General features: G+C 45.2%; 1 pseudogene; it reads left to right on the top strand.

The window, feature by feature from the left end:
• Positions 1-9,053: 9,053 nt before the first annotated feature.
• On the top strand, positions 9,054-10,064 carry LOC102265733 (prohibitin 1 pseudogene; annotated as a pseudogene).
• The last annotated feature ends 801 nt before the right edge of the window (positions 10,065-10,865 follow it).

Raw genomic sequence — 10,865 nt, 5'->3', positions numbered from 1 at the left:
ATTTGAGTCTGAAAAGGGGAGCTCCAGGGCAGACATAAAATTAACTTCTCTTTCAGTGTCCTAACCTTTGGGTTTTAATTTATTCACTTGTCAATCTTCTGAATGCCTCATGAACTCCAGCCATTGATTTCCGTGGCCGATGCTATTTTTCCTGTTTATGATAATATATTGTCCCATTGTTGTGGCCGCTTGCACTCGGTTGAATTTCCCACACAGAGGACAGGAAACTGCTCCACGGCCTCAGACTTCCTTGGATTGATTTTCACAGAGGCGGGGAGGGCCCTGCCCACTTCTGGGTCCTTTGTGCAGAGCCTGCCTTGGCCCCGACCACCACCCTGGGGACACTTCCTTCCAGGCACCCAGCGCGCAGACGGCCTCCTGGGCTCGGTCCCACGCAGCCCCTGGGAAAAGCTCCCTTATCAGCTCCGACTATTATGTCATTTCTTTTTACATACGATGTTTATTGTCTTTAGAGCCCGCTCTGTGGGAATGTTCTTTTCAAGGGCGACAATGGGGAACCGCAGGACAAACCTGGTGAAGTCACTCAGCCTGGGGCATCAGGCCTTCCAGCCCTTCATAATCAGAAAACAAAACCCTCAGCAGCAGTTCAAGGGTGTCTTTACACTCTCTGGCTACTGAATTATTTATTTCAAAAAAAGCTTTATTACCAGTGCCTTATCCACCTCCCTAAATACAGGTTATAAAAAACAATGAAATCCACCCTGAATATTCATTGGAAGGACTGAGGCTGAAGCTGAAGCTCCGGTACTTTGGCCGCTTGATGCAAAGAGCTGACTCCTTGGGAAAGACCCAGGTGCTGAGAAATATTGAAAGCAGAAGGAGAAGAGGGCGGCAGAGGATGAGATGGCGGGATGGCATCGCCGACTCGGTGGACGAGAATTTGAGCAAACTCCAGGAGATGGTGAGGGACAGAGAAGCCTGGCGTCCTGCAGTCCACGGGGTTGCAGAGTCAGATATGACTTAGGGACTGAGCAACAACAAACACTGAGAATCATTTAGGACGAACCAGGAAACCTAAAACGCTTTTTTTTTTTTTTTTTAAAGATAAGTCAGAGTTTTTGTAACTATTTTGAGTTTCACTAAACACTTTCTTGGGCTTCTCTGGTGGCTCAATGGTAAGGAACTTGCCTGCCAATGCAGGAGACGCAGGTTCCATCCCTGGGTCAGGAAGATCCCCTGGAGAAGCAAATGGCACCCCGCTGCAGTATTCTTGCCTGGGAAATCCCAGGGACACAGGAGGCTGGCCGGCTACAGTCCATGGGGTCACAGAGTCAGGCATGACGTACTGACTAAAACACAGCATACTTTCCTAAGCTTCTCTTGGCAAAGTCAGCATCTATGAGTTCGGATTTAAGAAACACCTGCCCTACATACACTCAGCTGTTAGTCTGAAATACTTTTAAACTCAACAAGTTGTCTTAGACAACATAGATGGTGTTTTTTATTTTATTTTTTTATACTTTGGTATTGTTTATTTCAACTTTTAATTTTATATTGAAGTGTAGCTGTGAGGACTTCCCTTGTGGCTCAGTTGGTAAAATATCTGCCTGCAATGTGGGAGACCTGGGTTCCATCCCTGGGTTGGGAGGATCCCCTGGAGAAGGGAAAGGGAACCCACTCCAGTATTCTGGCCTGGAGAATCCCATGGACTGTATAGTCCATGAGGTCACAAAGAGTCGGACATGGCTGAGAGACTTTCATTTTCACTTTCATAGCTGTGACAGTTTCAGGTGGACAGCAAAGGGACTCAGCCACACACACACACACACACACATTTTTTTTTTTAGTAGGGTTGCCACAATTGTTGATTTGCTTACTTATGTGCAAATCATAAGTATGTGTGTCAATTATCGTCAGACTCAAAACATCATAAATGTTTTTTATGTTTACTTATGTGCAAATCATAAATGTGTGTCATTTACCATCAGACTCAAAACATTTTTTTTTTTTTTGTAAATTTACCTTTTACAGGACAAGTTTATTCCTAAAGATAACACACAAGGTAGTTGATAAGTTATTAAGAGTCAGGTGCCATCCTTGGAAAACGATTATTAACTTACACTCTGAAATCCCGCTCCCCCAAGGAGCTCATTATCAATTAGAGAATCTCGGGCAGGAGGAGGCTGACAGGGGAAGCTGGTTCCACAACCACAGCTACAATCCCATGGAGGCATCTATGTGCAAGGGATAATTTGGAATTCAGGGGTTCTTTTCTCTAGTGTGGAAGGTTTCAGAGGTCTCAGAGAAAGATGCCCGCTTTATGGAGACTTTATCAAGGTAACTCGGTCAGAGCTGTCAAACAGATGCGTCTATGGGGAGGAACTCTCTGTTTCAGAGTTGTGACTACATAGCCACAGTGTGAAGCACTCCTCCATGAAAATCGATAGCCAGTTTCTAGATCTAAGGGGGCAGTTGGGCTTCCCTGGTGGCTCACATGGTAAGGAAACTGCCTGCAAGGCGAGAGGCCTGGGTTTGACCCCTGGTTCAGGAAGATCCCCTGGAGAAGGGAATGGCAACCCACTCCAGTATTTTTGCCCAGAGAATTCCATGGAGAGAGGAGCCTGTGGGTCACAGTACAGGAGGTCTCAAAGAGTCAGACATGACTGAGCGACTGATGAAGAGGGAGTTAATGGCTTTGATCAGCTGCAAATTATACCTTGTTCGTTTTCATCAACAAATGGCATTATGAGCAGAGTTTGACTGAGTTTCGTAAAATCATTTCCAGAGTTTCGACTTGGCTGAAATCGGCCAAATCACTATCAGGCTCTCAAACAGGACACATTATAAACCGATGCATCTCTGTTCCATTCGTTTGGAAACTCAAAGTTACAGGTATCAGGTCCGCCTCTGAGCACTGTTTCTATCCCTGCAGCAAGTCACCTGGATGGGAGACAAGCTCTTCATTTTACCCTCCAAACTTTTGTTCATTTGTACTGTTCTCCTTTTTGGAGGGCGAAAGGGGGTCTTTCACAGTGAATACATGTTATTGTTTAATTATTCAGTCATGTCTGACTGTTTGTGACCCCATGGACTGTAGCCCCCCAGGCTCCTCTGTCCATGTGATTCTCCAGGCAAGAATACGGGAGTGGGTTGCCACTTCCTTCTCCAAGGGATCTTCCCAACCCAGGGATCAAACCTGTGTCTCCTGCATTGGCAAGTGGATTCTTTACTACTAAGCCACCAGGGAAGCCCATAGTGAATACCTATGAGGCATCAAAATGATATGATCAGATCATTTAATTTGACATGTGAAAATATTGGGAAATGTCCCAGATAGGTTCTTCTTCAGGTGATGTATTGGTAAATATTGGGTCGGCCAGAAAGTTCATATAGGTTTGTCCATAAGATAGTACAGAAAAACCCAAACGACATTTTGGTTAACCCAATAGTATATAAACCAGGAGAATTTTTGTCCCCCTAGTGAAGCAATCAATATTATAGTTTACAGATTTGATCAGATTAATAGTAGAACCATGTGAAGGCAAGCTACTATTTTAATTATGTTTTTCAGCCTTCATTTCCTAATAGATACTCCTTCTGTCATATTTCTCATTTACTGTCTTCTTCTTAGACCATAAGAAGGTTTTGATATTTTATAAGTCTTAGCCAGCATCAGAAGGTTATGTGTATTGGATCCAAGGATTTCTGTTCACAAATTTCCTTACCTAGTGATTGAAAGAAATGGCAACCCACTCCAGTGTTCTTGCCTGGAGAATCCCAGGGACGGGGAGCCTGGTGGGCTGCCATCTATGGGGTTGCACAGAGTCGGACATGACTGATGCGACTTAGCAGCAGTGATTGAAAAAGTCCAGATACAAGAGTACACCAAAGCTGTGCAGGCTCCCCTGATTGTTCTCCTGGGGGAGTGAATAGCGCAGTGGTCTCCGGTGGTATCCTGGCATTCTGACTTTAGAGTCAAAGGCTGATCCAATCAAGAGGGGAGAGTTCAAATTTGTGAGGAAGGAAGGCCGTTGGGGAGCTGGGGCAAAGGATTCTAGTGTAGTGCACTGTTTATTCTGGGGAGATGATCTAGGAACTCTATAAAATGTCTGGCTTGAGTGACTGGCTTCTTATAGTACTAAATATTTGGGGAAATATCAAGAGCACCAATCTTGGTTGGGAACATGAGTAGCTCCAAGCTTGGTTGAGAATGTGTTGAGGATGTGATGAGTCTGTGGTACATCCAGACATCCATGTCCAAAGGGCAATGGCTCTGAGCAGGGAGAAGAGATGGGGGCCAGGTGAGGCTGTGACTCTCCCACCCCAATGTCATCAAGCCTTGAGGGCTCACAATCACCCAGGGAGACGAAAGAAAGGAGGCTAGCTGGCCACGGAAAGAAACCCAGGAAACACCAGTTGAAGGGTATGAAGAGGAGGCCCTCAAAGTGAGATGGGGAAAATGGTGCCAAAGAAGAATCATATGAGGAGGACAGTGTTATAGAAATTGTGCCAGTGAATCCTTGTACAACCCTTTCTCAGGGAGCCATTGGCATGGAACAATCTGGAACAATCTTTATCTGGAAACTTCATCAGGAGTTGATAAACTCTGGCAAGGGGAGCATGACTGATCCATTATATTCTCCAGAGATAATTTATGTAAATTGTACAGTAAGAAGGAACTATAAACAGAAGAATCCTCTTCATTCTATACCTACTGGTCTGGCCTTGAGAATTTTTTGCATGCTTGTTTCTTTATACTTTTGAAAGTATAAATAGTATAAATACTTTTACATATAGTATTTATAAATATGTATAGTTATAGTATATACAATATATATATATTATATTTTCAACAAAATATAGTAGAACCATCCACCCCCTTTTAAGGTCTCATAGGACACAGAAGAGATTGCAACAACATCACATCATTGTAAAGCATCTCAAAAATGAAAAAAGGAGGCAGGTTACTCCACAAGGGCAGAACATCTTTTAGACTATGTTTCTGGAGATTGACTTTGGATGAATTTCTTTTCTTAGGTAGCTTTTACTCTGCTTAAATTATGAAATAAGTCAAGGAAATGGAAATCACCAGCAAAGGGCAGGGAAGATGGTAGGTCCTGACATTTCCAGGAAATAAATGAAATCTGTTAAAAATCAAACAAGAACTCTTCAGATTAAGGTCTCTCTTTGCAGCCATAGAATCCACCCATCACTGCCATAATTAAAAGACAAATGCTAATTAATACATTTTGCACTTTGGAAGGGACAAAGTAGTCCCCCTTGATATTTCGCCAAGGAACGTTCTCTAATACTGGGTTATTACAGAGATCTGGGAGGATAAAGGCTGAACAGAGCCTAGGAGCTCTGATGATAAAGACGTCTTTGCTCCCCTTTGCCGGAGTCATTTCTGTGGGAGTCCTGGAGGCAGAGAGCAGATGGCAGTCGGAAGAAAAATGCATGGGAGGTGAGGAAGGGAAGGAAGAGCGGGAGGATGTCAGTTTCATTGCGTTCAAGCAGCTTGGCTGAGAAGAGAAAGAAAGCTCAGAGGGTGGGAGCTCGAAAGCAGCACAGGGCTGGAGAGATTTCTGTTTATTTATTTCAGTTTGGGAAATAAATGAGGATGCTTGGAAGTTGAGAAGAGAGAGAGAAAACAGGAGAGTGCACAAATGAAAATAGAGAGGAGCCTTCTCTCTTCTCGGTCCTCACTGAGTGATCTTCATAACCACAGTCATCAGTTCTCGATGCCTGTCCTCTTTCCTGCCTGGACCCCTCACCCGAGTTCCCAGCGGCATGGCCACCAGCATGTGCGTGCCTGAAGCTGTGGTTCCTAGGGTTCAGTTCAGTTCAGTTGCTCAGTCGTGTCCAACTCTTTGCGACCCCATGAATCGCAGCATGCCAGGCCTCCCTGTCCATCACCAACTCCTGGAGTTCACTCAGACTCATGTCCATCGAGTCGGTGATGCCATCCAGCCATCTCATCCTCTGTCGTCCCCTTCTCCTCCTGCCCCCAATCCCTCCCAGCATCAGAGTCTTTTCCAATGAGTCAACTCTGCATGAGGTGGCCAAAGTACTGGAGTTTCAGCCTCAGCATCAGTCCTTCCAAAGAAATCCCAGGGCTGATCTCCTCCTAGGCTTGGTTGACTGTAAAATGAAGATAATCGGGCTTGATGAGTTTCGGGGGACTTCCTTAGGCCCACGCCCTCTGGACCCCTCCATTGCAGCTGCCCTCTAATTTCCCGCCCCCCCTGATCCAGTCTACATGTGCTGCCAGGACAATTTTTCTAAGCACCTATAGTTCCTTTGGTTTAAAATTCTTCAACAATTCTCCATCAGCTACGTTTGGATAAACTCCAGACTCCTTGGCTTGGAAAAGAAGACAGTCTCTAAAAGTCTCTTTATGAGTCTGCTCTTACTCTTTCTCCATATAGATCTGATTTCCGGCCAGGCCAACTTGTACCTCGTTGAATGCATTGTGTGAGCCCTGGAGAGTATCATCTTGTCTTTTTGAGATTCAGTCTAAATGTGGACTCTTCTAGTTGTGTGTGTGTGTGTGTGTGTGTGTGTGTGTTTAGTTTCTCAGTCGTGTGTGACTCTTTGCAACCCCATGGACTGTAGCCTGCCAGGATCCTCTGTCCATGGAATTCTCCAGGCAAGAATACTGGAGTGGGTTGCCATTCCCTTCTCCAGGGTATCTTCCTGACCCAGAGATTGAACTCAAGTCTCTGGACCTGCAGGCTGATTCTTTACCGTCTGAGCCACCAGGGAAATCCTGAACTCTTCTATTAGAATTTCCTAAATGTTCTCAAGCAGTTAGCCCAGTCTGTTCTTGCCTGGTCTGTGTTCTACTTTTCTTCCTTGTTTTCTCTTGTTTTTCTTTCGGCACATGTAGGTCTCCCCCATCCCCCAAACTCCATGGTATGCTTTGCATCTTTAGCACTGCCAGATGTCATATTTGCCTCCTCCAGAGTATTATAAAACCTTCCCAAGACCAAACTATTCACCATTGCACTTTAGCACTTTATAGAAATGTCATTTTCTCAAGTTTGATAAAATGCAAATAATATCCTTCCATGGTTAATGTATCTGTGTTCCAGATACACAGTATGATAAAGACAAGTCAGTTATCAGATTAACCTAAGGAATCACCTTGATTTTGCAGGACCTCTGTAACAGTGCCTAAGGCAGAATTTTAGACCCTTTGATGGAACCAAAAAGAAAAAAATAGTGAATTCTAAAGACCAATAGTATAGCTGATAAGAGAAAAACAATATGGAATCGGAGAGTTCCAAGACTGAATCTTCATTTAACTTCTATAAAGTAAAAGTATCTCATCTTGAAAATGGCACTGCGTCTGGAATGTGCAGACCACTTAATAATTAAGGTTGTAACTAGACATTTCTAACTCTCACTGTCTGTCTGGAAGGGGCTGAGGTAACCAGCTCCTCAGACTAATTCATACTAACGTGAACTATAGTCGAGTCTGCTGCTGCTGCCCTTTAGTCACGAAGTCGTGTCCGACTCTGTGACCCCTTGGACTGTAGCCCGCCAGGCTCGTCTACCCATGGGATTTTCCAGGCAGGAATACTGGAGTGGGTCGCCGTTTCCTCCTCCAGGAAATCTTCCCAACCCAGGGCTTGAACGAGTGTCTCCTGTGTCTCCTGCTTTGGCAGGCAGATTCTTTACCACTAGCGCCACCTGGGAAGCCCCTGTATTCATGTCACTAACCTGTTGACATTTCACAAGCTGGTCTGACACTGATCATTTCCATCTAAATATTCAGATACTGCTGCCTCATAGCCCTTGCCTCAAAATATTAAATTTCACCTTCACTCACTGGTGTACACACGAGACATGTTGAGCATGGGGGTAAAACACAGCCAGCTGGGTGAGCCCTTTGGAGTGGGGCGTGTGTCAGACACTGTCAAGGTGTTGGCAGCTCTGGGGCTGTTTTTCACACTAGATTTCCTGATGTGACAAACAGTCAACATGGTGTTTAGACATCTTTATTGAATTTGCTACAATGTTGCTTCTGTTTTTATGATTTGGATTTTTGACCTGGAAGCTCATGGGATCTTAGGTCCCTGACCCGGAATTGAACCCTCACCCCTTACCCTGGAAAGTGAAGTCTTAACCACTGGACCTCCAGGGAAGTCTCAGCATCGTACTTTAAATTCATGCATAGAAATCTGCTGTCACCCAGAGAATATCCCGGACCTTTTCCTTTCTTGGGGCTTTCACGCTCCTGCTTTTCTCACAGGTGATTTTACTGTGGAGAAGATGCTTCACTCTGCCACCCAAGGTCTCGAGGAAACTTGCTGTACTCTCAGACATTCCAGTCCCAGAAAAGGGTCTGGCACTGTGTTTCCCCTTCTTCTTCCCCTTTCCTCTTCTTCTTTGTCCTTCCACATCAGCGGCAAGAAAAAGGTTTTCTCCAAACATTTTTTGCATCAGATTTTTACATGCCTAACATGGTCCTTCCAAGATCTGCTGCAATTCTCTCTTCCTTACAAACCTCAGATTTTCTGAAGAACTTAGGGAAAGTCCCTATAGGATTGAATGAGAAGGTTTGGGATATAGCCAACATATGTTCTTGGAACACACAGAATCAATCTCCAAGGAGGGGTTCTATCCATTTCCAGTATCTTCCAGCTCATCGTCTCTGTGGGGGCAGTCCAAATGTCCATCTGCCTACCCTTCTCTTGTCTCCTGTGGAGTTTTATGACAGCTTCATCCTATTCTCAGTTCACGAGTCTAGAATTCTCAACTCCCATAAGTTCTAGGATATGTCACTTTCAAAGCGTGTTCCCAGTGCCTCTCAGGAAGTCAGTGGAAATAGGACTCTGGCAACTTTTTCATGCTTAATTTATCCCAGGTGGCTTTACCATCCCAACATCTTTGCCTGCAACTGACCATACATTTATGTCATGGAGGATGGTGTGATAAGTTCATGTCATTATGTTATCCCAGATTCTGTCTGGGGTTGAATTGTAGAAATATAGATTGAATCAGTTTCCCCTTACCATTATTTTCAATTGTTAGTTGTTTACCAAACTGATGAAAAATTCTGTAGCAAAAGTACATGAATTGCGGGGGAATTCATGTGGAGGTCAGAGTGGAAGCAGGTGTGAGTGGGTCCAGCCAAAGGAGACATGGCTGCCAAAGTGTTTGAGTCCATGAGCAAGTTTGGTCTTGCCTTAGCAGTTGCAGGAGGCGTGGTGAACTCTGCCTTGTATAATGTGGATGCTGGGCACAGAGCTGTCATCTTTGACTGGTTCCGGGGAGTGCTGACATTGTTGTAGGAGAAGGGACTCACTTCCTCATCCCTTGGGTACAGAAACCAATTATCTTTGACTGCCGCTCTCGACCACGTAATGTGCCAGTAATCACTGGTAGCAAAGACTTAAACAGAATGTCAACATCACGCTGCGCATCCTTTTCCGGCGGGTTGCTAGTCAGCTTCCTCGCATCTTCACCAGCATCGGAGGGGACTACGACGAGCGCGTGCTGCCGTCCATCATTACAGAGATCCTCAAGTCCGTGGTGGCTCGCTTTGATGCTGGAGAACTGATCACCCAGAGAGAGCTGGTCTCCAGACAGGTGAGCGATGACCTCACAGAGCGAGCAGCGACCTTTGGGCTCATCCTGGATGACGTATCCTTGACGCATCTGACCTTTGGGAAGGAGTTCACAGAAGCGGTGGAAGCCAAACAGGTGGCTCAGCAGGAAGCAGAGAGGGCCAGATTTGTGGTGGAAAAGGCTGAGCAGCAGAAGAAGGCAGCCATCATCTCCGCAGAGGGCGACTCCAAGGCGGCAGAGTTAATTGCCAACTCGCTCGCCACTGCAGGCGACAGCCTGATCGAGCTGCGCAAGCTGGAGGCAGCGGAAGACATCGCGTACCAGCTGTCGCGCTCACCGAACATCACCTACCTGCCCGCCGGGCAGTCGGTGCTCCTCCAGCTGCCCCAGTGAGGCCCACACCTCCTGGGCTAGCTGGACCACAGCCCCGAAGTTGCTCAGCACCACCTTCCTTCTTCTGCCCCAGAAATCACTGTGAAACTTCATGATTGGCTTAAAGTGAAGGAAATAAAAGTAAAATCACTTCAGATCTCTTATTTACTCAATCAGGAAAAAAAAAAAAAAAAGGACATGAATTGCAGACTTTACCTTGCATTTGAGGGGCTCCAGAGACCCTGAAGCCTCCAGTCCAGGCCCTTCTGCTTTACAGATGGTATTTTTTGTGAACAGTTTGAATCCTACTGTTGGAAAACGGAAACAATTTTTTTCTTCTGTCTCTCTCTGGATTCATTCAGAACTGTTCACAATGCTCTTTGCCTTTGTGCCCAAAGGTAACAGGCTTGAGAAAATGAAGGGGTTTCAATGATGATGGCTACTCCAAATTCATAATTCACCTGGTTACCGGTTCAGAATTGGCCACTGCATTAGGAAAAGAATCATGAAGGGACAACATATTAGAAAATGGGCTTCTTAAACACAAGAAGGCAGACCCTGTATGGGTTCCAACTATAAGTACAACTGTGAAAAACATCACGGAAGAAAAATGAAGTAGAAAAAGGTCAGTGGGGGTAGTAGGGACTAATTTCCAGCAAAATAAGTTCAGTAAATTTTAGAGTTGTTGTTGTTCAGTTGCTAACCTGTGTCTGACTCTGCAACCACAGGAACTGCAGCACGCCAGGCGCCTCTGTCCTCCACTCTCTCCCGGAGTTTGCTCACATTCATGTCTGTTGAGACAGTGATGCTATCTAACTATCTCATCCTCTGTGACCACAAGTGTAAATAAAATTTACATTTATGATGGGGCTGTTTGTCTCATGAGACAGTACCTCACCCCAGGATTCATTTAAAAGAGTACTGACTACTGGGCTTCAGTCTAGGAGTTTCATTTC

Source organism: Bos mutus, chromosome 12 (assembly GCF_027580195.1).
Source record: "Bos mutus isolate GX-2022 chromosome 12, NWIPB_WYAK_1.1, whole genome shotgun sequence".
In the NCBI taxonomy this organism is placed as follows: Eukaryota; Metazoa; Chordata; class Mammalia; order Artiodactyla; family Bovidae; genus Bos; species Bos mutus.
Note: the sequence above shows the minus strand (reverse complement) of the source record. Positions and strands in the feature narration are given on the sequence as shown.